This window comes from Chenopodium quinoa, unplaced genomic scaffold (assembly GCF_001683475.1).
Source record: "Chenopodium quinoa cultivar QQ74 unplaced genomic scaffold, ASM168347v1, whole genome shotgun sequence".
Lineage (NCBI taxonomy): Eukaryota > Viridiplantae > Streptophyta > Magnoliopsida > Caryophyllales > Amaranthaceae > Chenopodium > Chenopodium quinoa.
In genome coordinates, this window is record NW_018742418.1 from 208,886 (window position 1) to 235,883 (window position 26,998).

The 26,998-nt window shown below is 35.4% G+C and overlaps 1 long non-coding RNA gene across 2 annotated transcripts; it reads left to right on the forward strand.

Moving 5' to 3' along the window:
• The first annotated feature begins 81 nt into the window (after positions 1-81).
• Positions 82-26,998, forward strand: LOC110708135. 2 transcript variants are annotated; one of them, XR_002508645.1, is made up of 3 exons: positions 82-872; positions 23,111-23,422; positions 26,503-26,998. It is a non-coding gene; the product is annotated as an uncharacterized LOC110708135 (long non-coding RNA). The 2 variants fall into 2 exon arrangements; XR_002508644.1 differs by lacking the exon at positions 82-872 and adding an exon at positions 19,978-20,202.

Here is a 26,998-nt window from a genome sequence, read left to right on the forward strand (position 1 = left end):
TCTGTGAAAAATAATCTCAGAGAGTAGGAATGTAACTATTGTGACTTTTCGACAAAGAAAAAGATTTCTTCTCTTGCTTTCTTAAGTGAGAGGACTCTACCGAGTGACAATGCCACTTGTTGAATGTTACTTCCTACTTTCCTAGATATGTATCCAAACACTTTTTTTTTTTCCTTTTTTATCCTAAGAGGAGATATTCAATATATCTGAAGTTCTGAACCTTTTGTTTTACTTTTGAGTTTTTCTGCTGAATGGAACCTTGATATACTTCAGGGCTTCAGGCCATCTGGGCTGAAAAACGGTGAATAAAGAGATTCATCTGGTTCCTCTAGATTGCTAGAGTTTGTGCTATGGTTACATTGAGAAAATCTTTTTGTTAGGCTTCGGCGCACATTAAGGAATTTAGTAGGGTGAAAGTAAGAGAAAGAGAGTTTGTAGAGGGATCTACTTTACATGATTTGAGTGAGAAAATTTTCTTTTTCAAGTAATAGGAATTTTTTTTGCAAACATCCTGAAAAGGTATACGGGAAAGATTATTTGTGGACATAATGAGTATAATATATGTTGGGCTATCTACATTACAATTGCCTATTTGGACTTATTGCTTGTTTTTATATGAAAATCAGGAGTGAGCAGAATGTGTTGTTTATCATCTGAGTAAGCAGTCTCTCAATAACACAAATTACAACATGCATTATAATTTTGGAAGTAGAATTGGTCAGGGGTTGCGCGAACGCAGACCCCCACTATCACAAATTATGACGTACACTCTTCCTCTTGGGAAGATGTTAGGCTAGCACCCCTCCTAATGTGCAATGGAGGCCACCAACCTAGGCCATGAGCCTTCTTGATCGCCCATTGACCCCGTCCAGGTAAGTATGTTTATTCATGTTCTACGCTTTCATTTTATATCTATGATGCTCTTTACATTTCTGTTATTTCATTGATGTGGGACAATAAACAAATTTCCTAAAACTTTGCTGAAAAACCTCAAAATGGGACAATATAGTTGGTATAACCATATAAAAGTCAACAAGGTGCTTTTGGCATTGAATTTAGCTTACATGGCCATTTAGACATAGCTGTAACTAATTTCCTAGCTAGACTTTACCATATGATCTACAAAATTCTACCTGTCTACACTGATAAAAGTTACAAGCCAATGACATTAATGTAGTGGTCCATTATGGTGTTTAGACAAGTATGGAGTAGAGGAACCGAGTTCAAAACCCCGTCGACCATTTGGTACCTGGTCTGTGGCTGGGTCATGGGGTGGTACTTGTGTCTGATGCTCTGAAGATAGAACTGCTGATATTGTGAATAATCTATATAGCTTTCTTTTGTTAAGAGTTTATTTATTCTAGTTTATTTCCTCTATACTAATTGCTTTTATACAAGAGAGAAATACTATCTACTTGTAAGAGGATCTTTAGTGGATGGTTCTTGGAAAGCTGTTTAGATTTCACATTATTGATGGTATTTGGTTCTGGGATTTTTGTGTTCAGGGAGGCTTGTAAATGGGATTTTTGTGTGGTGAGGAGATTGTTCTTTTACGTTAAAGTTTGTATGTGTGTTTGCCACTGTTGTTTTTCTTTGATTTCTTTCATAAATATAATTTGAGTGCTTGCATTATACAGAAAAGTGAGAGAACCACATAAACATGTTACAGTTCTTCTTTGCTTTGACAGGGGCTTAATATTATGTGCTCTGTTAAATTGAGAAGACTATGCTAGGTAAGATCAGTAATAGTTACTGAATTGAAAGTCAATGTGGTTATGTTCGATGGCATTACATACTGAGGTTGTTCAGTTGTAAAAGTTTAACAAGCTAGATCTTATTGAAGTTATTATAGTTTGAAAGCTGTTGATGGTCTGCTTTTGTTTTTGAAGAGAGTACAGAATCATATCATCTATATCCTTTTTTTTTTATTCAGCCAGCTCAGCTTCTGGTTCCTATTTCGGTGGTATTTTAGAGAGTAGAAGTACTTTAGATGATTATTGCTTGTAAAGAAAAAAAATGTTGTGATTATGCTATTACTTATTTTAGTTATCTTACAGTTTATTCTAATTTCTCAATTCTTTGACACTTGGATAAACTGAAGATTTTGGCTTTTGTGGAGACATGTTTTATTTGTAACTGGTGGTAAGGCTATTGCTATAATAAGGGTATCATTCTTTACCATTTGTTGGGACTAGTACAAAGTATATAATATAAATTATCCTAGCTTGTTTGAGGATGCTTTTATTCTTAGCTTCCGGTCTAATGATATTTGGTTTTATCTTTTCTTACAATTTGAACAAATGATGATATATGGTTACAAAGAAACATGATTTATGCCTTAGTAGGCTGTAGGCTTGTAATATGCCATAAGGATTAATCAGCTGTAGTTGCAATGAACTGGATGACGTAATGGGGTGAGATTGTTCTCCCCTGTGCCTTTAAATTTAGCTAACACATTATTAGTGAACTACATAACTTAGTGACTTTGTGTGTCATTCTTTGTCATTTACTATTAGTGCATCCATCAGAACATTTGCCAATTACTCACTTAAATACTTAATTAAATGAAGATAATGCTTTGTACTGGGAATTTTGTCAAAGATAAAGCTTATCTATTGTGGTAGTTGTTCACTAACCTTTGCTAGTTCTTGAATCTTGATGAGTGATTTTTTTTTTTTTTTGGACAGTGCTTACTGGCAATAAATTTTGTCTCTAGTTTTTGTTCCATGTATCTGCTCTTAATCCTTTACTTCATGAAAAACAAGTAGGCTCCTAACTACGCATGTGTGTGTTGAAAGGCACTAGCTGCTGCTGTTTAATTTGTATCTGATAAGATTGTGTCTGAAATCATCTTAAAATTGTTTATGTTGAATTACAGGCTTAATCTTTGATATTGACTCTGTCTCTCACAGGCAGGCGATGGTTGAGGCTGGAATGATCAGAAATTCGATAGAGGATTGTAAGGTTAAAGAAAGCATAATGTTATGGCTTTCTTTCTCTGTTGGTGGTAAGATCAATTTTAGTATCTGTTATTAAGTTTTTATCAGCACTTCAGCAGAATAGTTGATTTGTGGGTCATTCACCCACAATGATGTTAAATTAATTCAAGGGGAGGCTCCATAATTGTAGCTTGCTTACCTGGATCTTAGAGCATTGCCTGTGAATCACATTACTACACAGGCTTAAATACACCCCTAAGACTCAGGGCTTGGAAAACAGTTTTAAAGGTGTTAGGCTGTTAAAATTTACTCTAGCAAATTTGACATCACCAGTGTATGTTGTATAAACAACTGTTTTTCTCAATGGCAGGACTATGTATGCTTAATGCTTTAGTTAGGGTCCTTAACTACTACTACACTTGAAGTATGAAAGAAGAATTTTAAAGAGCATAGAGAGTGCTTCCTAAGTATACCTTGTCAAAAATTTAATCTAAATTGATAATTAATAGAGTTTATAGATGGATATATATGAGTTGTTAGTATGGTAATAGAAAATCAAAGTTTTGGAATGAAATTCTAGCAACATGTGTGTAAATTTGGTTCACATTAAACCTCAGAGTTTTAAAAAAAAAATTATCCATCTTTGTTTTAAACACTTCAAACAAAGTCAAATGGGGAGTTATCTTCGCAAGCTGTTGAGCCTTATTGCCAAATATCCCCTCTAAGGTGGATCAATCCTATTTTCTTGTGTTGTGTTATCCATAGCCTTACTGCTTTATTGCCTCAGATAATAAATCAAAGTTGACACAACTTGGGTGAGAACCAAAATAAAGGAGGTTGTCGCCTTGCCGGTGTTGTTCATATGCTTTGTATATATTTCTATTTTGCTGTCCCCTCCCTAGAGAAAACTTACAGTACTGTAGGTTATTGGAGATCTTTCATGGTTGCTACTTGGTTACAAGTCAAATGCTTTATTCTCTAGTCCCACATTGGTTATATACAAAGCTACTGCTTCTTTTATTAAGCCTGGCTTCTAGACAGAGATTGTCTCTTCGGAGACATCTGATAAAATTGGAACGATACAGAGAAGATTAGCATGGCCCCTGCGCAAGGATGACACGCACAAATCGAGAAATGGTCCAAATTTTTTTTAACCTAAAGCCCTTGCTTTTAATATGTGTTTTGCTTCTAAATGTTTTTTACTCCAGTGATATAAAGTTCTTTTGCTGTGGACTGCATTACATGCTCTCTACTATGAAATTAGCACTCTATTGTGATTTGATTGTCTTCTTGCAAAAGGGGAAAAATAGGGGGGTTGCAATTTTTTTTCTTTCAAAAATAAAGTTTTCTTTTTTATTGGTTAAGAAAAGGTGGATTGTACCACCTGGCATATGCAACAGTTGCATAGGACTTTTTTTAGTAGGCAAGATATTACTAACTCTACTTGCAGAGTAACAAGGTGAGGTCACTGGATTCTTCATCTTGAGTGCTATTTCACCCAACAGGCAGATCATGAGATCCTTATTCTACTTTCATATGGTCTCTATCTATCTTGGGCTATCTGAAATACATCCGGTTAAATTGGAATAGTTATGGCAAATAAAATGAGATTTGTGTGAGAAACTGAGAATGAACCATTGCTAAAGATGAAACTGATCAGTTGGAGATATTTTGTGACCTCACATTTTGACTTGTAACAAATACTTCTCCTTCTGTGAGTTATCTACTTTTGTATAATCATCTTAATTGCTGACTGTGAATTTCTCCAGGTATCCATGCGGACAATTTCAAGTTTGATTATGCTGCATCAGAAAGGTGGAAGGAAAAGGTCACTACCACATGAAAAAAAAAAAGGTAACTTGTACTAAGAAAACCATAACTTTCTCGCCCTTTTGGCTAATATCAAGTGTAGTATCTGTTCTTATCAGTTGAATATCTGTTACGTGTCTTAACTTGCATGTTGTTGTTGAAGTAGAGAGAGGGTGGGTAGAGGGAGAAAGTGGTTACCCTGTTATGAGGTTAATTTTTGGAACATAAATCTAAGTCACTTAATCACGTGACTTCCCAAGTTACCTTTCTTTTTTTAGAGAGGGGTGTTGGTTTTAGGTATTAGGTTGCTGGTGGAGGGGGGAGGAGAGTTTAGGTCAGGTGGTGGAGAAGAATGTGGTCGGCAATGGTGTGGGGGGGGGGGGTGGGGGGTGGGAAAGGAGGTCGGCGGTGGTGGGGAGGTTTTTTTTTTTGAATAATTATTGATAAAACAAATTACACTAATTAGTTGTGACACTTGGATAGATAATGTGCTACAAGCCTACAATATTTTTTTTTTTTTTTTTTTTTAACTGTTGGGACTAATAAATCAGTATGAGTTCAAATTTCAAAAGTTCGGATTATTAGAAAATCATGGAAAGGTGAGACTTTTATTCACGAACCATCAAAAGTTGGGATTATTATGATCAATCTTAAAAAAAAAAAAAAAAAAAATTGGATCGTCTCTTTAATCTTGTTAAAGAGGTGTGAAAATGTAGAGTGTGCCAAAGGAATATTCTTAGACATTTTATATGATTTTTAGAAAATTCGTCAAGACATTCTTTTGAATGTATCGACGTATGGGACAAAATCAGTAAATGCCAAATCCTTTAATCCCTCCTCAGATACGAGTCTTATGAAGACAGGGAATTGTTTGATCTCTTTCGTTTCTTCATCAAAATATGGTGCAACATTGTATGGATTTGTATCATAGGTAAGAGAAAGTAGGTCAATTTATGGAAATTAAAATTACCAAAAAAATGAAATGGAATAACTATTTCCAAACATTCCAAATAGGAATGTAGAATAACTAAAAAGAAATGAAGGAAGTAAACTTATGGACAAAGTTGGATTATGTAAATAGTACAATGACTATAAAACCGAAGGATGATTTTGTAATAAACCTTTCTTCATTTGCTCATGATGGAAGTTTGGAAATGCACATTAGCGGCTAACCTACTCTTATATACTACTCCCTCTATTCACAAATGATTTTTCCAGCATTCTTTTTAGGATGTCCACAAATAATCTTCCTGAAAATGGAAAATTTTACACTCAATCAATCCATGTGATGTGGACCCCTCTATTACATTTATTTTTCTCACATTCTCACTCCACGCTAATATTTTTTTAATATGTATGTCCAACTCTAACAGGAAGATTATTTATGAACACATGGAGTATTTATGTGTGATAAACCTAATAATTTTTTTAATATGTATGTATGTCCAAATCTAACAAGAAGATTATTTGTGAACGCATGGAGTATTTATGTGTGATAAACCTTATTTTCGTCACAAAACCCACAAGATTCCAGGACTTGGGTCTTTATTGCTAATACACTCTTTATCATGTACTCTGAGTTATTATTACTAATACACTCTTTATCATGTACTCTTGAATTATTAAAGTTTTCTGTGAACAGAACTCCTAATAAGGAATGATATTGACTTCCCAATCAACTGAAGTTCTGTACCACATCGAAAAGACATTATGAGGGTACGGTAACGTTAAGTAATAAAAGGCAGGATATGAAACAAAACAAATCATACCTTTCTCGGCCTTTTGGCTAAGATCAAGTGTAGTATCTGTTCTTATCAGTTTAATATCTGATACATGGGTCAATGACCCACAACGATATTAAATTTATTTTTTTAAGGGGGAGGATCCACCACAGTAGCTTGCTGCTGGGATTCTCAAGTGTCGCCCATGCGTTGCACTACTGCATGGGCCTGGCACTCCTCACCAAATCATTGTATCAAATTTCTATCTAAGGAGCATATTGCATATATTAAGAGTAGGCAGACAGTTTGTTATCAGTACAGAGATTACTTTGTGCAAGGATAAATGTTTGATCATATTTGTTGGAAAATTTTGAACTGTTTATATGTTACAGGGTCTCTCTTTTCCTTGGTTACACTTGGTTCTTGTTAAATTACAACATTTTTGAGATGTTGGTGTTTTTTGATCATTCTGAAATAGACTTGTTGCAGCAGCTGTCACACACAGCTTGAAGGTTTTCTGCTTCAAAACAGGTCACATGGTGATATATAAGATAAGATAAGGTAAGGGATAATAAGGTCTATGAGGTTATATAGTACCTTATATAAGGTCTAATATAGTACAATAAGATTAGGTAATTAAGGTAAAGAGAAACTCTATTTTATATGATTCCTTGACAAAATCATTTTTAATCTTCATGTATAGTCTTTTGATGAAGCTTCTACTTTGGACCGTCATACTTCTTTAGTTCTCTTTTATGGTGTTCCTCCATGGAACTGAAAGCTGAGTTCTCATGCTGTTTGCTTTATATCCTGGCTTCTTCAAGTCTTTTATGATCCAATCCTTCTCTTAGCCCTGCTTTTGGCCTATAGTTAAGGAGTGGTGTACCACATCGAAAAGATGCGACGAGGGTACGACAACTTCAGGAAATAAAAGGCAGGAGATTAGACTAAACAAATCATACCTTTCTCGGCCTTTTGGCTAAGATCAAGTGTAGTATCTGTTCTTATCAGTTTAATATCTGATACGTGGGCCAATGGCCCACAACGATATTAAATTTATTTTTTAAGGGGGAAGATCCACCACAGTAGCTTGCTACTGGGATCTTCAAGCGTCGCCCATGCGTTGCACTACTGCATGGGCCTGGCACACCCCACCAATACTCAGCTCAAAAGTTTTTCAGGATCTCTGAAACTGTATCTACTTGTATTCCGTACTCTATGATGGCATGGACAAATTTATGTTGTTTTAAGTAACATGTTACCATGGTTTGATGGTCAATTGTTCAAGAAGTGTTCTTTATTAGTTACAAATGCTCCAAAGCCACTTGCCATTATGTAAAACTTTTAATCAGGCAATTAAGATAGGTGGTTAAATTGACTCCGTCTGGTTACTGTCTGATCAAATAATTGTCGTTTCATTAGGGTTAACAATTTGAATAGTTGTGGAACATGTAGTGACTGGTGAAGAGGTGGATCCAATGAGAAAAGATTTGTCTTGGCAGTTGGCAATGCAAATTCCTGATATGTTGTTGGGCTCTTATGACAATTATGTTACCGGAAATCCATTGTGGTATTGTAACTTAAATCTGCAATTCTACATCAACATACATTACTGTGGTGCTGAAATATGCAAAGCCCTCATTAAATAGTTTTCTGACTTCACCATTTAATTGTCACTTCAGGTACATCCCATAATTTGGAACTATACTGTGAAGATTAGCATGGCCTCTACAACAGGATGATACACAAAATCCGGAAACGGTCAAAATCTATTTTCCTGCTCTTATTTTTATTCTATTATTCCCCTTCTGGCTTCTGCTGTTATTCACAATTTTTATTGTTTGTCTTCCTCTTTTGTTTAAAATATTAATAGCATACCTTGCTATATATGTAGTATTTCTAAAGCTGTCTTGATTTTTTATGGACATGGTATGCTTTGATGTGGCTCATGACATACATATTCACACTATGTGCTTGATAAGGATCATAGTCAATCCTTAAAGTTTTTAATTAGCTGTAAATATTTTGTAGATATAAGTTGGTATATATATATTGAAGAGGTGCCATAGTGGATATAGAAGGGAAAGAAAATGGTGTTTGGTGACTGCTATTGCAAGCACATGAATTGCTATCCAAAGTAGAGATGCTAGAGACATATAGGTTGTTTAATGAAATAAGCTGCCTATATACTCTTTGTGATGGAATGCCCTAACCAAATGTTCCAGAGGGAATAAGGTTTAGTGCTTGTGAAAACTAGATGTTGGTAGGTACTCTATGGATGCATTATTGTCAATGCAAAATTGAGAGATAGAAATGATATTTTGAGCCATTTAAGGAACATAAAAAACATGTTTGGTTTGAGTCTTGAACAGAGGGAACAATTAATTACGCAGTGCCATTGTAGGGTGAAAGCACAGCCAAATTATTGACGTCGATTGTGTTATGAAACTTTCTAGACTTCCATCTTTAAGTCTTGAATCCAACAAACTTTCTGTATTTGTCCATCAAATTCATCATGACTTTCAGCTCTATAGTTAATACATTGTTTCTTGATGTATTCCAGAGTCCAGACATTAGAATACTTTATACTAATTTTTCCTGAAGTCTGCTGAACAAGACCTCTTAAATATAGACTGCTGTTATGCTGTACCACATTGAGAAGAACAGCAAGGGTACGACAACTTCAGGAAATAAAAAGCAGGAGATGAGACAGAACAATCCATACCTTTCTCGGCCTTTTGGCTAAGATCAAGTGTAGTATCTGTTCTTATCAGTTTAATATCTGATACGTGGCTCATTGATCCACAACGATATTAAATTTATTTTTTTAGGGGGAAGTCCCATCACAGTAGCTTGCTACTGGGGTCTTTAAGCGCCGCTCATGAGTTGCACTACTGCATGGGCTGGCGCATCCCACAAATACCTACTTCAACTTTTGGTTATTCTCCCTAGATTCTATTGTCTATTTGTATTAGGGAATTCTTAGTATATAGAGGTTGCAGCTACTGTAAAGTCATAACTCTTGAGATAGACAACATAGAACTTGCCTCCTTATTACTCTTCCATATTCTTGTAGAGTTCTAGAATTGATTTCGTTTTTTGGATCATTCAAGAGTCTAGCTAGGAGTGGAACTGTTGACTATTAAGAAGAAGAAAAAAGGAATCTCCTGCTGATTATTGTGTGATCAGATTCTGTGGTTTTCCTAATCGTAGAGGGGATTTAAAATATACTGGATTAAGAAATGTTATTTTTCATGAAAAGTTAATAGGTTACATCATGTATCCTCTAATATTCTACGCAAATACATGTTCGAATTGTAAAGTTCGTGATTTGTTTGTACCTTAGTCCCAGAGACAACTGGCTTGTTACAAGCTTCTTGAAGGAACCCGTTCAACAACTGATCTATGCCATTTAATGCAACTAGAAGATAGTATCCTTTAGTAACGTGTGAAACAATAGTTTGCTCAACTACTCATTGACATCTTCAATCAAGAGGATCCAACAAAGAAACTCCAATAAAACCTGCCAAATTTCTGGTTATATTTACCAATTTGATACATACTAATAATATACTATCCAAATCAAATATTGTGTGCATATACACCATTCTTTTTGTGATAAATTAGAATGCGTGCGTATTCTGTGTGTGGAAATAACACAAATGTACGGTGTTTCTTCAGTCCAATCCAATTCAGTAGAACTCAAAGTGACCAGACTCACCAAAGAATGTGCCGAACAACTAGAGCTGAGGTTTTGGTGCTGGCAAGAACTAGAAAAATGGACTTGCTGTCTCTTCTGTAGTGTTTGGTTTTCTCCTGAGTCCTGATTGATGGAACTTACACTTTTACCAGCACTACTGAGGTTGTTAGTATAACTATACTTTCACATGGTCCATTTAGTCTGCAGATTTTGTGCTGTCAATGCCATCTTTGCAACTTTTGTTTAACTATAGAGGATACATACTGCAAGTTTATTATTCTGATATATTAAGGTAAGGTCTGTAAGAGCCCAGGCTCCCACCCACAAACTATGACTTATTATGTGGTTTATATACTAGCTGAGTAACAGTAGTATAGAAAACTACTTTCTGTGTGAGGGGTTTCATGTGCATTTTCATCTTAATGAATGCAGTTGTACTGACAGTTATCCTGGTTCGTGTGCAGAAATGATGCCACCTTGAGATACAGTCCAAACATTTGTCCCTTTTCTTTTTTTTTTTTCTCTTTTTGGGACTTTCGGGGCTCCTTTTAGCAGGTTATGTTCTCCTTCTGCAGTCTCTTTTATATTTAACTGCGTGACTAACAGTTTTATTTCTCTAACCCTGATATGGAGAGTTTAAATTGTTGTCACGTATAGCTTATGTTAAATTCTACCAGGGCCTATATCTTCCTCGAGTCCTTGAGCGCCACGATGCCTCAGACTGCTGTAAGGTATGATTACAACTTTTACTCAATTCATATCTCATTTATCTGATTCTCTGTGATTGAGTTGGTGGACTTGGTGCTTGTTTTGTGGAATAAGTTAAAGTGTAATATATCATTCAACACTTTGGCAAATTGATCTTTGATACTCAGATTTGAATAGTATGTTAATTATTGTTTAAAAGCACTTGCACTTGTTTTTTTGGAAGCTCCTATTAGGAACTCCCTCCAAAAATAAACGTATGCCACTAAATGCAGCGAGCACACGGTATTCTTTAGTAAAAGGCGAAAGAATAGTTCGCTCTGTGCTCACTGCGTGGCTGCGTGATTATTGCTGTAACAGGCTTCGTTATTTATACCACAAGGTCCTAGCTTAGATTATCTTTCTTGACTGATGTGGGACGGTTGTGCCTGTCTTTTACATCATATTGCGATAATTTTGCTCCAACGCATGGAAACATGATCCACACAAATTAAGAAATGCATGTGCTTGTTGTCTTATGGGGAATAATTCTTCAGAGACTCAATATCATCTGCTGGCTTTTGCTTCCTCGTCATTTCTGTATTTTTATGGTTTTACATTTGAATTTTTCCAGCTTAATATGAAATTGTAATACCGCTTGGCCATGGGGACTAAAAGATGGTGGATATAGAGATTTCTCAGGCCCTCTGCATAGCATCTGTAAAATCTACTTAAATTCCATAGTTCATGCAGTCCGTGTTTAATGACACCAGAACCTGGAGTTTTTATATGACACATTTTAACTATTGATCTTCCATTACAGCATGTGTGAGAACAGTGTTTCTAATAAGGAATGGATTCACATGAAGTGAACACAGTCACTGTTTATAGCATTAGTATAACATGTTAATAAGCACATGAAAACCCAATTAATTTTTCTTTACCAAAAAAAACAAAAAGGAAATTCCTATAAATGTTCCATGTGAAAATAAAAAACTCAGTAGGTTCTATGGAAACTTAGCACCTAGTTTATGGATGTGTAGTCGGTCACGTCACATTACAGTTGTGGTTACTAGCTTACTACTTGGAAAAATCAGGAATGGTAAAAGGTATGACACATAAGAAAGCCTAACATTTATATTTTAGAGATTAGGGGATAAAATTGGTTAATTAGGGGTTGCATTAGAGCTGGCAATATGGGTAACCGTGCCATGTTTATGTTTGGTTTAGAGTCAATTTCTGATTCAAACAAATAGATTAATGTCCAAAAGCTCCTACCATCACAACTAATGACCAGCACTATAAAAAAAATTGGGGATAATTTTGGTCAGGGGTTGCGCGAACGCAGACCCCCACTAACACAAATTATGACGTACACTCTTCCTCTTTTGGAAGATGTTAGGCTACCACCCTCCCAAAAGTGCAATGGAGGCTACCAACCTAGGCCATGAGCCTTCTTGATTGCCCATAGACCCCGTCCAGGTAAGTATGTTATACTGTCAATTTTATGCTCCTCTTATAGTTGAATCCCTCCAAGTATTTCTTTTTATTACTGATGTGGGAAAGGATTCAGAACTATTTTCTAATTCCAAAGTTATCTATGGGGAACTGCACTGTTTTTCCCTAGTATACAGTCAATTGATGTTCTCTGAATTTAATTGGTAACTATAATTCCAGACTGAACCGAGAATCTCAATTCATTTAGCTATTCAAGACTTTGCCATGCTTGAAATAAATATAAAATGTTGAAATTGGTGAAGCTGTCAAGATTTCTTTCCATCTTTCAAGAGGGACCTTGATGCAATATGCTTAGTGATTGGAAGTGTTTGCATTATTGGGGAAAATTTTGAATCATTACAAAGCTTTGTTGGGGGATTCTTCTGGTGTCTTCTACAGAAAATCTATTTTGTGAACTAATTTCTCCCTTTCGTTGGTTTTGGCCTTTTAAATGAGGCTAAGTGAGAAGGGTGGATGCTTATGTACAAATGGACTTTTTTTTAGTAATAGTATTGAGTTTTAGAATTAGAGACCAGATAGGACTCTTCATAGTTTCTCCTCACATGTAATGCTCACAAATGATAAGACGGACGACTACTTAATTGTGCATTGTGAGTTTGGTGAATTTCCTTTGCATGAGTTCTTTGAGGTTGTGAATGGAGTGTGTACACCCAACCTTTGTCGATGAAAAATTTCAAGGCCTTGTGCGCATAAATGGTTGTTGACGGTTGACCTGTATCAGAGTATCCTTTTTGTGCTTTATAGTTTGAAATCTTTTTTCTTTGCTTGTGTACTGTTGGGACTGTTAGATTTTACCTCTCCAACCTAGCTGGTTGGTTAATTGTCTGGTTTAAGTTTTGAATCTTTTGACTGAAATTCCCATACAATCATTTAAAAAACCAAAGTAGTTACAGGCTGAGACGAGCTTGTTAATCTACTATGTCACTTATGCTAACTACACTCTGAAACTTGTCCTACTTGTGTGACGACTGCTCTGTGTTTGTGATTCTACCAGTAACTCAATTATACTATATCATTATTAAAAGGAACTGGGATTTTTCATTAACTTTCACACAGCTAGTAGAGTTTAATCAATTCCAACAGTGTCTGATGTATTGATTCTGTGTCAATTTGATTCCCATGTAATTAAGCATTGCTTATTTATTTGGTTTTATGTATTCTTTTCAGATAATCTATTGACAAGTACCGCAATGAAGGTCGCGCGGACGCAGGCCCCCTCTGTCACAAATTATGACATACACCCCTCTGTCACAAATTATGACGTACACTCTTCCTCTTGGGAAGATGTTAAGCAGGCACCCCTCCTAAAGTGCAATGGAGGCCACCTGCCTAGGCCATGGGTCTTCTTGATTGCCCATTGACCCCGTCCAGGTAAGTAATTTGTCTGTTCATAATCAGTTTTATTTTATAGTCATCTTTCGCATACGCCCCTTGTTAATTAATTGATGTGGGACAATATCACCTTACAAAACTGACTTTCATAACTATATGGTGAATATTAATCTTTCATGTATGCATATTTATATCATTTTATCAACACTCCGATCTTGTACAGAATACTGGAAATGGAATAATTATATAAGAAGTACCTCATTATTGATCAATCTGTGAATTGTTTCTGTACCCAATGTAGAAATTACGGAGTATATACATATCACTACTTTAAGCTCAGAGATTCTGTGCCTTATGAAATCTTGGAAAAAATAGATTCAGATGACTGAATTGCATTGACTTGTATCTAAAATAGTTCTTACGCTTAGATACCTCGCTTCGCATCTTCATTATAAACAGCAGAGATGATTCTTTTGTATCTCTGTCTTGCTCGTTGGTATTTCTAGTTTTAGTAGGGCGGGGGCAGGAAGGGGATTGGGGGGGGGGATGGGTACTGCATTTGACCTCTGATGTTTTACCGGTTTGCATGCTAAGCTGCTAACCCCTGCATGATATATTATATTGACCAATAGTGGTTGAATATCTCTTGGTGCATGGGTAGTGCACCGTCTATGTTCAACTCATTGTAGTTGTTGTGACAAAAGGATGCTTGACAACTAGATTTTCCTCATGAACTTCAGTGTGACTTGAAGGTGGTGTCAGGTTTTGTTAGGGGGGGGATTGATATACACTGTGCCCTACCAAATCGAATTGCAATTCACACTTTTGCAGCTAGGCTATTCGCAGCAACTCCTTCATGTGGACGGAAAGGGCTGTAGAGGTTGATCACTAAGTGATACGAAGGTCGATGGGGAGCTGTAGAGGTTGGTCATTAAGTGATACTCTATGGGGGGCTGTTTGCCTACTAAGGTCAGTTGAATTAGCCATGTCCTTGTGAAGGTCTACAGACAGTTTGGAGGTATAGGATTTGCTACTGGAATAAGGTTAAAGCCTATACTCAATCTAAAACATTGGGGTTGTCTAGCTCTCTCAGCCTTAAAGTCAATGCTGATGCCTTAAACAGGAAAGATAGATTTTGTATCTTTTTGAATAGAATTAGACCGCACTATATACTTGGAGTAAGTTTGCTGGAAGCTCCAGTTAAGGAACACCCTCCAAAAATAAACGTATGCCATTGTATGCAGCAAGCACACGGTATTCTTTAGTAAAAGGCGAAAGAATAGTTCGCTTTGTGCTTACTGCATGGCTGCGTGGAGAATTCAGCAGCAGAGTGAAGCATATGTATAGAGAGTTGTACTTAGCGTTTTTAAATTACACGACGTGGGACTGGGTTTTTTTTTTTTTTTTTTTTTTTTTACAAGCTGGTTTGCTTTTCACTACAAGTAATTATACTTTATTAAACCATATGTCTGCAAATACGCATTATGTATCAGACTTCAAAACTTTGTGGGCTTCACAGACCTATCATCCTAATGCACTCCCTTTTCTGATTAATTGTAATAGTATCCTTTTTTATCCGCCCTTGGTGAGATAACTAGATGATATGTGAAACCATCAACCAGTGGAATTGATTATTCAAAGTGGCCACACCTGCCATGTAGATTCACTCACTCACTTTTGGTAGCTGGTTGTATGGGATGTCATATGGACTCACATCCACACGTAAAGTATAGCGGCAACATCTACGGGATTACTACATAATGATTATAAGATCACAAGTACCAGCCTGTCCCAAGGATCTCTTCTATGTGACATTTGGGCAGTTGCTTTTAGCTTCATTACTAATCACATGGGGGCCCATAACCACATAACACTTACCTTTTGACTCCTATACCCAATCCACAAGCCCACAACATTCCAAAGGTACACAACATTTATAACAAAAAGCTTTACTCTACACTTTACACTCCTATCGAACCATTTAGGCCTTTATAACTTAACTATCTGAGCGAGTTTCTAAGGTAGTTATACTAGTTAATGTATCTTAACTATATAGGCACTCAAGACTGGATAGAAGATCATTACTGGCCCTTACTATCCCTAAACCCTTATCCAGAACAACCCTATATACCAATAGATAAATGAACACATTAATGGTTGAATGAGGTGTGTTGGAAAAGGTGAAAAAACAAATGTTTTGAAGTACTTCCATATATGAGAAAGTTGTTTCACACTATTAACAACCAGTCTGATATTTGATGTTACAACTGAACTTTCCTAATTGGAAATGATTTTTATTTAATATAATATGTTTAGTTGAAACTAGGCCCTAGTGTTCTACACTTCCTTTAAACCCCTATCACTGCCCAATATCACATTGGACAAAGATACATTGACCATAAGGAATAGCTACCCTCACGCTCTGATTTACCACTATAGTAGTTTTGTGATGATGTTATTAGGTTCATCTTGGACAAAACAGGTAAAATGGTTAATCCTATAACTTAAATGCATGGTTTAATGAAGAGTTTAATCGTTATATGTGGCCTTTTTTGTCACAAATGATAATAAAATTACTTACAAGAAATTTAAGTTTAGGACTATTGAAGCTTGCTATATCCGTTACACCCTCTATCTCACTAAGATTGCTCCAACTTTTTTTCCCACTATTTTAAGAGTTAGCTCAATTGAGTAGGCATGAAGGTTCTTTTTTGTCTTTTTGTGGACACACATGGTTTGACAACTGGGAAAAACATTCCATAAATGAAATGGGCTAATTCAATGGGACATCCATTTATTAAAAAAAATAGGACAATCTTAGTGGGATAGAGGCAGTACTAATGATGATAAACTCATTTGCAATCTCTTAGGTTCAAGACATGGTGTGCCTTGAAAATCCTGACAGAGACATAACTTGAGGTCACCCACATTTGAAGACTTCCTCTTTAGATGGCAAACAAACATGAGATCTGTCTGAGGATGAATTTCATCCGAAGTTGAACATTATCCCATTCCCATATATGCTCCTTGCTTTTTTTTTTTTACTTAGTGCACTATTTATCCTGCTTTTTTCCAACTGCCGATAGTTCTGTTCAGGTAGAGATGGGAAGATTTCCAGAGTTGGTGATCCCACATTAGATAGGTGAAGCATTAAGCAGCCTCAACCAGAAAATAAATAGACATTTGTTGAGCTTAGCAAATCATACCTTTCTCGGCCTTTTGGCTAAGATCAAGTGTAGTATCTGTTCTTGTCAGTTTAATATCTGATACGTGGGTCAATGACCCACAACGATATTAAATTTATTTTTTAAGGGGGAGGATCCACCACAGTAGCTTGCTGCTGGGATTCTCAAGTGTTGCCCCTGTGTTGCACTACTGCATGGGCCTGGCACTCCCCACCAATACTTAGTTCAACTTACTATCTAACTGTCAAAACTTGTGTTTCACCTTGAGCTTTTGTTGAAGCAATTCTGAGTTAATGACAGTATGTATGGTTTTTTCTATCACCTATGTTTTTGACAGTATGTTGTGGTTTCAGAGTAAAAAGGTTGTATCTGGAGTGGGGCAGAGTCTACACGAACGCGGGTCCATTGATGCCACAGATTATGAGGTATAGGCATACCTCCTGAAGCGCAATGGTGGCTACTACTTAAGCTATGATCCTAATTGATCACCCATTGACCCCCAAAGCTATTATCATCTTTTTGCCAATCATTGATGTGGGATATTATATGCTGAGTGTTCCTTCTATTTCCTGCTAGCTAATCTGAATTCTAAACTGCTCTGTTTTTGCTATGGGGTGTTATCTGATTTTTGAGCATTGGCTAAATTTCTAGATAGAGCGATGAATCACACTGATAAGCCATTTAGGACACTTCCATTCTTGCAGTGAAGATCAGAATGTTAAAGCCATCAAGAAGCTATTAGGAATGATGGTGTGGAAGGAAGCTCGATCAAGTGGGGGTATAAGTGTTTGCTTAAGACTAGATGGAGCATGGGTTGATCACGAAGGAGGAAGCACTGCGTGCTCACTCTTTGTTTCAGGGAACAGACGTTGAAGATTGGGACAGTAAGGCTGCCCTGCCCGGCCATAAGAGCACCACACTCATGACCCTTGTCTCTGCTATTGCGTTAGACTATACACATTCTCGTGTAGCCTCTTTTAAAGGGCATTCACAAAAACAATTTTCTTACAATAAATGCTTGTATTCACTGATTCATCATCAATACTGCATCATAGTGATTACTTGGTTCAATCTCAAAACATTATTATACATTAGTAATCCCTCCGTCCCATAATATAGTTCTTATTTTCTTATTTTGGAGATCCAAAATGTTATTCCTATTTCTATTTTTGGATAGTATGTAAAGACTATCATACCCTCACTTTTTTAACTTTATTCGTTGTACTTTCTAAATTACCCTTGAATTTTGCACATGCCTTATACTTTTTTTCACTTTCTCCTTCTAACTTTTGTCTATAATTGTACTTTTCACTTTTATTAATGTACTTCATCCACTTTCTTTTTCTATTTCTTAAATACCATGAAAAAACACAAACACGAACTATATTATGGGACGGAGGGAGTATTTATCAAACACTACTCATTTGTAGAATAGTTTTGATTTGGCTAAGATGGTACTCCCTCCGTCTTTTATTTACATGCCTATTTCTAACATTTATTACTCACATAATAAAGAGAAATAGGCATGTAAATAAGAGACGGAGGGAGTACACAAAAGATATGTTATATGTAACTCCTAATGAGGCAGATTATGAAGATTTGCAACACCTGTTCAAATTACCTTGACTATATTATTATCGTATAATATGCTGTTAAATTTGAATTGATCTTAATTTATATTTTCATATATATATATGTATGTATGTATGATGTCGAAAGATGATCACGAGGGACGGTTTGTCCCTCCATCTCCTCTAGGAGTGACCTGGGTTTGATCCTCACCCCCACCCCTCATGTGATAGGAAGGGCACCCCCCCCGTATCTTACCGTGTATATATATATATAAACGTCTACTAGTAAACTACTCAAGTTACTTAGAAATAAAGGGAGTATTCCCTCCGTTTCAAAATGAGTGAATAATGTCAGTGATTTATAAGAAAAGAAAAATGATAAACATATAAGAAGCTAAAAGGAAAAGGATTAAGCATAGATAAATTACACCAAATTACGCGTGTGTTTTGCCATAAATTCTCAACTTTATACCATTTTAAGAAGTCTATTTAATGTTATATATAAGGCTACATATAGTCTTATATCATTACCTATAAGAAATAAAGTAGTTATATGAGATATTATTAGATAAATTCTGCATTGACATAGGTGCTCAGCCAAATCAGGGTATATTTTTTGAAAGAGAGAATATAATGGAGTTGGCAAACGTGACTTGTCATGTTACTTTCGTGTGTTAGAAGTTAAATACTCACTCCACTCGTATTAATTGCAATACTAGGGTATTTATAAAGTTTAAAAAAATTTTATAGGGTTGGGCCTAAAAGAGGATTTTTTATAATATAAAGTATTGTTGGTAGAGAGAGAAATAATAGTATAAGTGTGGTTGGTAGGAAAGTTAAATAATAAAATATTTGTGAAAGTAGGGTTAGTGGGAGAGAGAAATTATAAAATAATGTTAGGTTCTTTCTAATATAGAAGTGTTGCAATTAATATAAAACGGATGTAAAAATAAATTGTTGCGATTAACACGCGAAACGGAGGGAGTAGGTTGGAAACCTCAACATTAACCCAACTTGTTTAATAAACATGTCGTGTCGTGTTGTGTTGACTTGCTTAACTATTTATGTCAGAAACCCTTGCCACTAACTCGATGTTTTCGTGTCCGATTTGTATTGTGTTGCAGTATTATAATGTATCTGCTTTCCTCATTGTCGTTCTAGTAACAATGTAATATCACGAGGTTGGACCACTACCAGGTATGGAGCATACCAAGGAGCGAAAAAAGTATAAAATCAACATTAACGGTGTAAAATCAACAATAATAGTATAATAAAAAATCCTCTCTTTCCTCTTTTCTTCTTCCTTCATCGCGTTGAAATAATAAAAAAATAACAATATAAAATCAATAATAACAGTATGATTTCCTAAAAAAATAAAATAATAATAACAGTATAAATAAAAAAAAATAAAAAGAATTTGGGTATGGACTTTACTAAGTATGGGCCTATACTTACTGTAATATTTTGACTTTGGCTCATAAAAAATTTCTGCCCATTTAGTGTTTCCTTGCTCTCGAGCATTGCGTTGATATTTGACAAGACTAAACAATCACAGTAGTTGCAGTGTCATCCTGCTAAACCATGATCATACTTAAAATTTTAAGGGATAAATTACAATCTTAGATAAAAATAAACTCATTTTGCTTGTTAATTTTGTCTGATATAAAGAAATTGGGGTTGATTTCTCCTCATTTTACACGGTTTTCTACAAGCCATCCATTTCACTCATCATTTGTGCTTGAGGTAATCCACTGCCTTTTTCTTCGTCCCTGTTTTGGTTCGTTAATTTAATGGCATTTTGTCCTCAATTTTACCTTTTGAGTTTTAATTTTATTTTTCTTTTATTTTTCCCCAAAATTTATGGCCTTTTTCCTACAAAACAGTTTTGGCCTTTTATTGAGCACACTAAATTATTAGTAATTATAGATAATTAACATTACTTTATTTATTTATGAGATATGTGAAAATTGCAATTTGAATTGAGTTTAAAGTACATCAAAGTTCAAAAACCATGTAGTATGAAGTGAAGGATGAATTATAATTTTGATTATTGAAATAATTAAGTAAAAAAAATAACTTTCTCCCTTCATTTGATGATCTGCTCCATCGGATACATCATCTATGTGAATATGTGACAAAACCCTAGTAAACATTATGCAACAATTTATAGCATGTTTTAAAATTATAATCTGACTAGTATCTCCTAGTATTACTATATGGGTACGAATCGGCAATTGCTAACTAATATTGTTAGATTAGGCAAAAATGAACCACAATCACGTATTAATTCGGTTTTTTCAGGTCGTAGTTAGTGGGGATCAGGGATGACTACTACTCCTATTGTGCCCATATTGATTTATTTGATATATGGGATATGGGCTTATAATGTTAAAACTGTGATTTATTTATCAATTTTGTAAAGGAGATGAAGTATTGACTGGCCGAGCTCTAATTTGATTTTCTGGTTGATTTATTCCACCCTATTTGTGATTCCAAATGTTTGTATGCATATTGGTATGTTAGTAATATAACCAATGTGACATTACGGTGCATGTCAAGCCTCCTCCCTAGAAGAATAATGTGGCCTTGACCCCTGAGTAACGAGGTTCCTATACTTACATACAATTCAGGGCTTTGTTGAGTTTGTGTGCATGTATGTGGTTACTCCGTAATAGACTTAATCACTTAAGCTAGCTGAATCTTTATGTAAAACGAGATTGCTGTTGCAATCCTTATATTAATTGGAAGGTGCATCTAATACATAATCCAAAACCTAAATTAAATTAATGTAATCACTTGATGAGATCAGTATAGGAGTGCCACAATCAGTCAACATGGATGGCAATGAATTCCGGAGCCTAACTAATCTAGACCAACTTAAGAAGTTCTACGCTTAATCAAAGGCATACACTTGGCTTCTCATTTTGAACTTTATTGATATTAAGAGTACTCATTGTAACGACTGATTTTGTTTACTTAGAAAAGCAAGAGTTGTGATTTTAGTTTTAGAATTGGGAGTTATTTTATAGTCTTGTTAGTTTAACCTTACTATGATTGGAACTTACTTTGTACTACTCTGGTGGAGTCTACGTTGCTTGGACCTTTCATTTCACCTTAGGTTCCTAATCTCCTATGTTAATTCTCAATGCTCTAGCATGGCCACATGGGTACTTTGTTATGACCTTTGACACATCAATTTGGATTTAAACATGGAAATTTTTCATGATAGTCCAACACTTGGGACACATAGTCATATTTGGTTTGACACTTCCCTTTGGATTAAAACATGGAAAATTTTCATGATAGTCCTTCCCTTAGGACACGTAGTTATACTTCTACGAGATCCTGGGTCTGATTTACTTTGAGTGGTGTGTTTATGTTATGATTAAGAAAATAATTGTTCTGTATTGATTAAAAAATACCACTACTTGACTCCGTATATTTAAGCTGTCAGCATCTTGTTGAGTGCAAGGATTGAGAATAAAATCCTTGATGTACTATCTTCTATCCTTTATCATTAACTGTATTTTATGTTGATCAGTTTACTGGATCTTAGTTGTAATTGATATACTTATTGTCATTATGGGTAATGGTCATAAGCCATTTTGTTGAATGAAAAACAAGTATATGGCTGGCGGTCTTCTGCCTTATCAGACCGATTTTCTCATAAGAAATGCATTATAGGGCAGAAAAGTATGCTAGTATAGATCTTGCCCATTCACATGGAGCTTTTCCCATCTTTCTTCTAAAGCATCAGACTTACCGCCAATGGTCAGTTTTAATTGTTGGTGTTAGTTATTCAGCAAAAGCTAACTAACGCCTTGGGGGTGTTAGATAACATGACTAGAAGCATAAATATTAAATTGAAATGAACATAAATTACACCAATTGATGCGTGATTTCGGCATACATTCCTAAATTAATACCATTTTAAGAAATATCTTAAATTGTTATCTAATGCCCCGACCGATCGTTAGCAAGATCCTAGCTATTTATAATGGTCACTTGTGATATGCTGATTAAGGGTCCACTTTGATCATTTCAGATTTTCATGTGTTATGGGTTCATGGCTATGTCTTGGTGTTGTGTTGTGTTGTGAAATTGAAAGCGAGTTTTGCCTACTCAGTTGCACTTTATGAAGCTTCTTAGTTTGTAATAGGAGAGCTGCATACTTAATTGGCTATATTGAGTCCAATACATAAAAGTGATTGTCTCTTTGCTATAACAATTTTCTCCATATGTGGGCTGAATTTTGGGCCTCACTAAGAGATCTTTTTTGGTAGCTTACATGGCTTGTTTCTGAATGTTTTCATGTTCTGAAAAGTATTTCAAACAATGTGCTTGTGATTTTGTTCCATCTTGAACTGATATTGGTGTGGCATCGTCCATAAAGAACTTCGGACTTCTTTCTTTCAAACAGATGAAAAATTGCCAATCCTTCTGTACTTGTAGTGCCAGAATAATTTATTATTATAGAAATGAATTGTTTTACTGAAATTCTGTTCAGTTTTAACTGCAGTACTTTGTAGACAAGTACAATTTATAGTTTTAAGCTTTTAACTGTAGTAGTATTTTGTAGACTAGTACAATTTATTCAAATTTCATTTGCTAGGAGAGTTGTGTTAATATATCTCCTGCTGGTAAATGTCAGGTTGAAGAACTATCATAATCTTTGGGCTCTCCTTAATTTTCTTAAGGCACCTGAGCTGACTGAAGATTTCCAATTAAAGGTGGAATAAGAAGTAAAATTTGAAGAAATGGATCGAGATCTGGCACCATAAGTTCCCGGTATTTGCTCTTTTTATACATTATTCAGTTATTGGAGAGGGTTTGTGGTTGCAGCTTGTTTGGGCTCTCCTTAATTTTCATAAGGCACCTGAGCTGACTGAAGATTTCAAATAAAAGGTGGAATAAGAAGTAAAATTTGAAGAAATGGATCGAGATCTGGCACCATTAGTTCCCGGTATTTGCTCTTTTTATTTAGTAACTGACTATTACATTATTCAGTTATTGGAGAGCGTTTGTGGTTGCTGCTTGTTTGGAGGTTTTTGATTATGATAATAGGATTCTCATTTTAAAAATAAGTCCATAACAATAACCATAACATGAACTGTCAAGTTTATGATAGAAAGATAATAATGCTCCTTATGCCTAAATGACAGAAAGTTAAAAAAAAAGTTGCCAAATTAGAGCCCCTTTTCAAAAAGGTCCTATCCTTTTCCTTGCTTGGCTCTTATTTCACGCTTTTAAAACAATTATAGGCAATGTTTGTGATTTTTGTTCATTATGAACTGGACTTGTAATATCTGCCACAGTTTTTTGAAGTTCTTTGCCTGTAAAAAGCTTAAATGATGAATCATCTGATGCTTGAAATACCAAAGTCATTAGATTTTTAGGAAGGTGAACTTTGTGCTGCATAATCCTTTAACACTGATTGTTTGGTGAGGGTTCAATTTGCTTATCTTGCTACATCAATGTGAAAATAAAGTGTTCAATTACAAATCAATACCTATTGTTGATTATGTCATACTCATTTGAATTTTGCCAAAGAAATCAAATCTGTAATGACTTAAAGTAGTTTATACCTTTCAGCTGATGATCCAATGAGGCCTGGCTACCGTTTGCATCATGAATCTCTGAAACCTGTTTTATTTAATGATTGTGAGGTCTTATCTTTTCGTACACTTGAGTGCATTTGCATCTGTATTGTTTCTGTATACCTTTGCAGTATATTAAAATATTTTGGTCCCACACATCGGTTTAATTATACATAAACACTTTTTTATGTTATTCTGTCTATACAATAAAGTTGTCTCTTTGGAGACATCCAATAAAATTGGAACGATATACAGCAGATTAACATGGCCCCTACGCAAGGATGACAATTATTTTCCTAGAAAATATGCTACACTCAACCAGTCACTCTCTAAGTGTTTAAGTGCCTTTGATTTGTTTAACTCAATCTATTTTGTTTATTGAATTGATTATATTAAAGTCTTTAGCTTATTGTATCTTACATATTTGTGAGATTTGTCCAAGATGTGGTGTTCTAAACAGTTTAACTCACATGATTATTAAAAGATGTTATGATTTGGGCTTGGGGATTCATTGTTTTACTTTTGCATGCTCTTTTACAGCGCCAAATAGCCCAAATAAAAACAATTCAAGTATAAACCTTGTCAACATGAAATCTGGGGAAGTTCCACTGGATGCACCCTTTACTACTAGCTGATGTTTGTGTGTGATAAACAAGTATCCATTTGTTCAAAATGGAAGTATGATATGTTTTAGATTTGTGTAGCTTTACTCTTAGATACTATTAATGTGTGATATAGACCTTTCTCCATTTGTTCACCAAATCTACTACTAGTAGATTTTATGACCTCTAGCTCTATTGTTAATACATTAGTTAACCATGAACTTCAGACATCCTAATAATGATGATGGAAGTTTGCTGTAAACAAAACCCCAATTTATGGAGTGATGTACCACATCGGAAAGAAGCGACGAGGGTATGACAACTTCAGGAAATAAAAGGCAAGAGATTAGACTAGACAAATCATACCTTTCTCGGCCTTTTGGCTAAGATCAAGTGTAGTATCTGTTCTTATCAGTTTAATATCTGATACGTGGGCCAATGGCCCACAACGATATTAAATTTATTTTTTAAGGGGGAAGATCCACCACAGTAGCTTGCTACTGGGATCTTCAAGTGTCGCCCATGCGTTGCACTACTGCACGGGCCTGGCACACCCCACCAATACTTGGTAAAATAATCTGGTTTTCTCTCCTAATTAATTTACAGCTGAATCTTCTGATATGGCCAGCAGATAATATTCTTTAGTATAGGTGAAAGAATAGTTTGCTCTACTGCTCTTAGAGATCCAACTAAGAAATCTTAGTTCAAGCCGCTTAAATTTCTGGTTCCGTGAGAGAATTAAACAATTATTAATGAGTTCCGATCTCATGTGAGAATACACAACTTGTTTTTCTGATTGGATGGAATGCGTGGCTAATATTTGTGTGGAAATAACAAATATGTGTTTCTCCTGTCCATTTTCAGTAGAATTTGGAAAGTGGCCAGATTATGTGCTCTAATAGTTAGTGCAGAGGTCTTGGTGCTGGTAAGAATATAAAAAAGGATTTGTGGTATCTTAGTATATTGCTTTCTCATGAGTGCTGTTGGACTCACAGTCAGATTTATATGAAACTGGGAACAATGAAGAGTATCCTTGCTTTTGCACAATTGTGATGCCACTTTGAGATATAGTCCAAACATTAGTCCCTTCGCTCCATTTGGTTCTTCTGATCCTTGTAGCAGGTTATATTCTCCTGCAGTCTGTTTTCTTAATAAATGCACCACTAACGATTTTATTTCTCTAAACCCATGTATGGCGTTCTTAAATTGTTAGTCCACTTTGAGAATAGTTTGCTCTGTGCTGACTGCACGGCTGTGAGAAGGGTCACACAACGTTATTTATGCTTCAAATTCCTAGTTTTCTTCTTTCTTGAATCTGATTGATGCTGGATGGTTGTGTTTGTCACTTACATCTTACTGTGATAATTTACTCTCCAGAGAACAGGGGAATACTATCTGCAAAAACCTAGAAATGTTAGTGTTTTTTATTTTTTTGTCTTATGGGGAATGATTCTACCGAGACAGTACCATTTGCTGGATGTTGCTTTCTCTTTATGTCTGTATGTCTTGTTTTCTCATTGTGTGATTTATGTCTGTATTGCGTGGTTTTACATTTGAGTTTGCAAACTAAAGTTCCAGTAAACTCCTTTGCCTTTTACTGATATGCTTTGTTAAATTTCTTTGTAGAGATAATTGTTGGCATTGTTTTAGGAACTGGTGTTACTGAAATCTTCTGGAATTTTGCTGGTTTTTAATTGACAGATTGTTACTTGGCAGAAAGAAGGGATATGCATTTTTTTTTAATTTCAATTTGGTTTATAATTTGAATTTTGAAAACATTCCAATATTTTTCTACTTATGCTTCATCTTGGACTGAAAATGCGTGATCATCTTTGCTACAACAGGTCCAGTTTGTTTGCTGGCAAATCATTCAATACTTAAAAGTGCCAGAATCTGAAGATGTTAAGGCAGGTAGGAGAAAAATTAAATCTTTTAGCTCAACTTCCCTTGTTGTTGTCTATTGGTTTAGAGACTTGGTGAAGTATTAAGTGAGGTTTGTTTAGAAAAAGGAACACCTTTTGGAAGCCACTCTCGGCTGATAGATGACCTAGAAGATTGGATAGAAATGATTTGTGGTTGGCTTTGGCACTATGAGATGTTTTGGCTGTAACAAATTTAATAGGTTTCTGGAGATTAAGCTTTATGGGCTGCAAAATGCAGCAATGTTTATAGTCCCACATTGAAAAATAATGATATAAAGGCTTTATTTATAATGCTCTTGTGTCTTTAAACCATTGTCTCTTAGGAGACATCTGATAAAATTGGAACGATACAGAGAAGATTAGCATGGCCCCTGCGCAAGGATGACACGCACAAATCGAGAAATGGTCCAAATTTTTT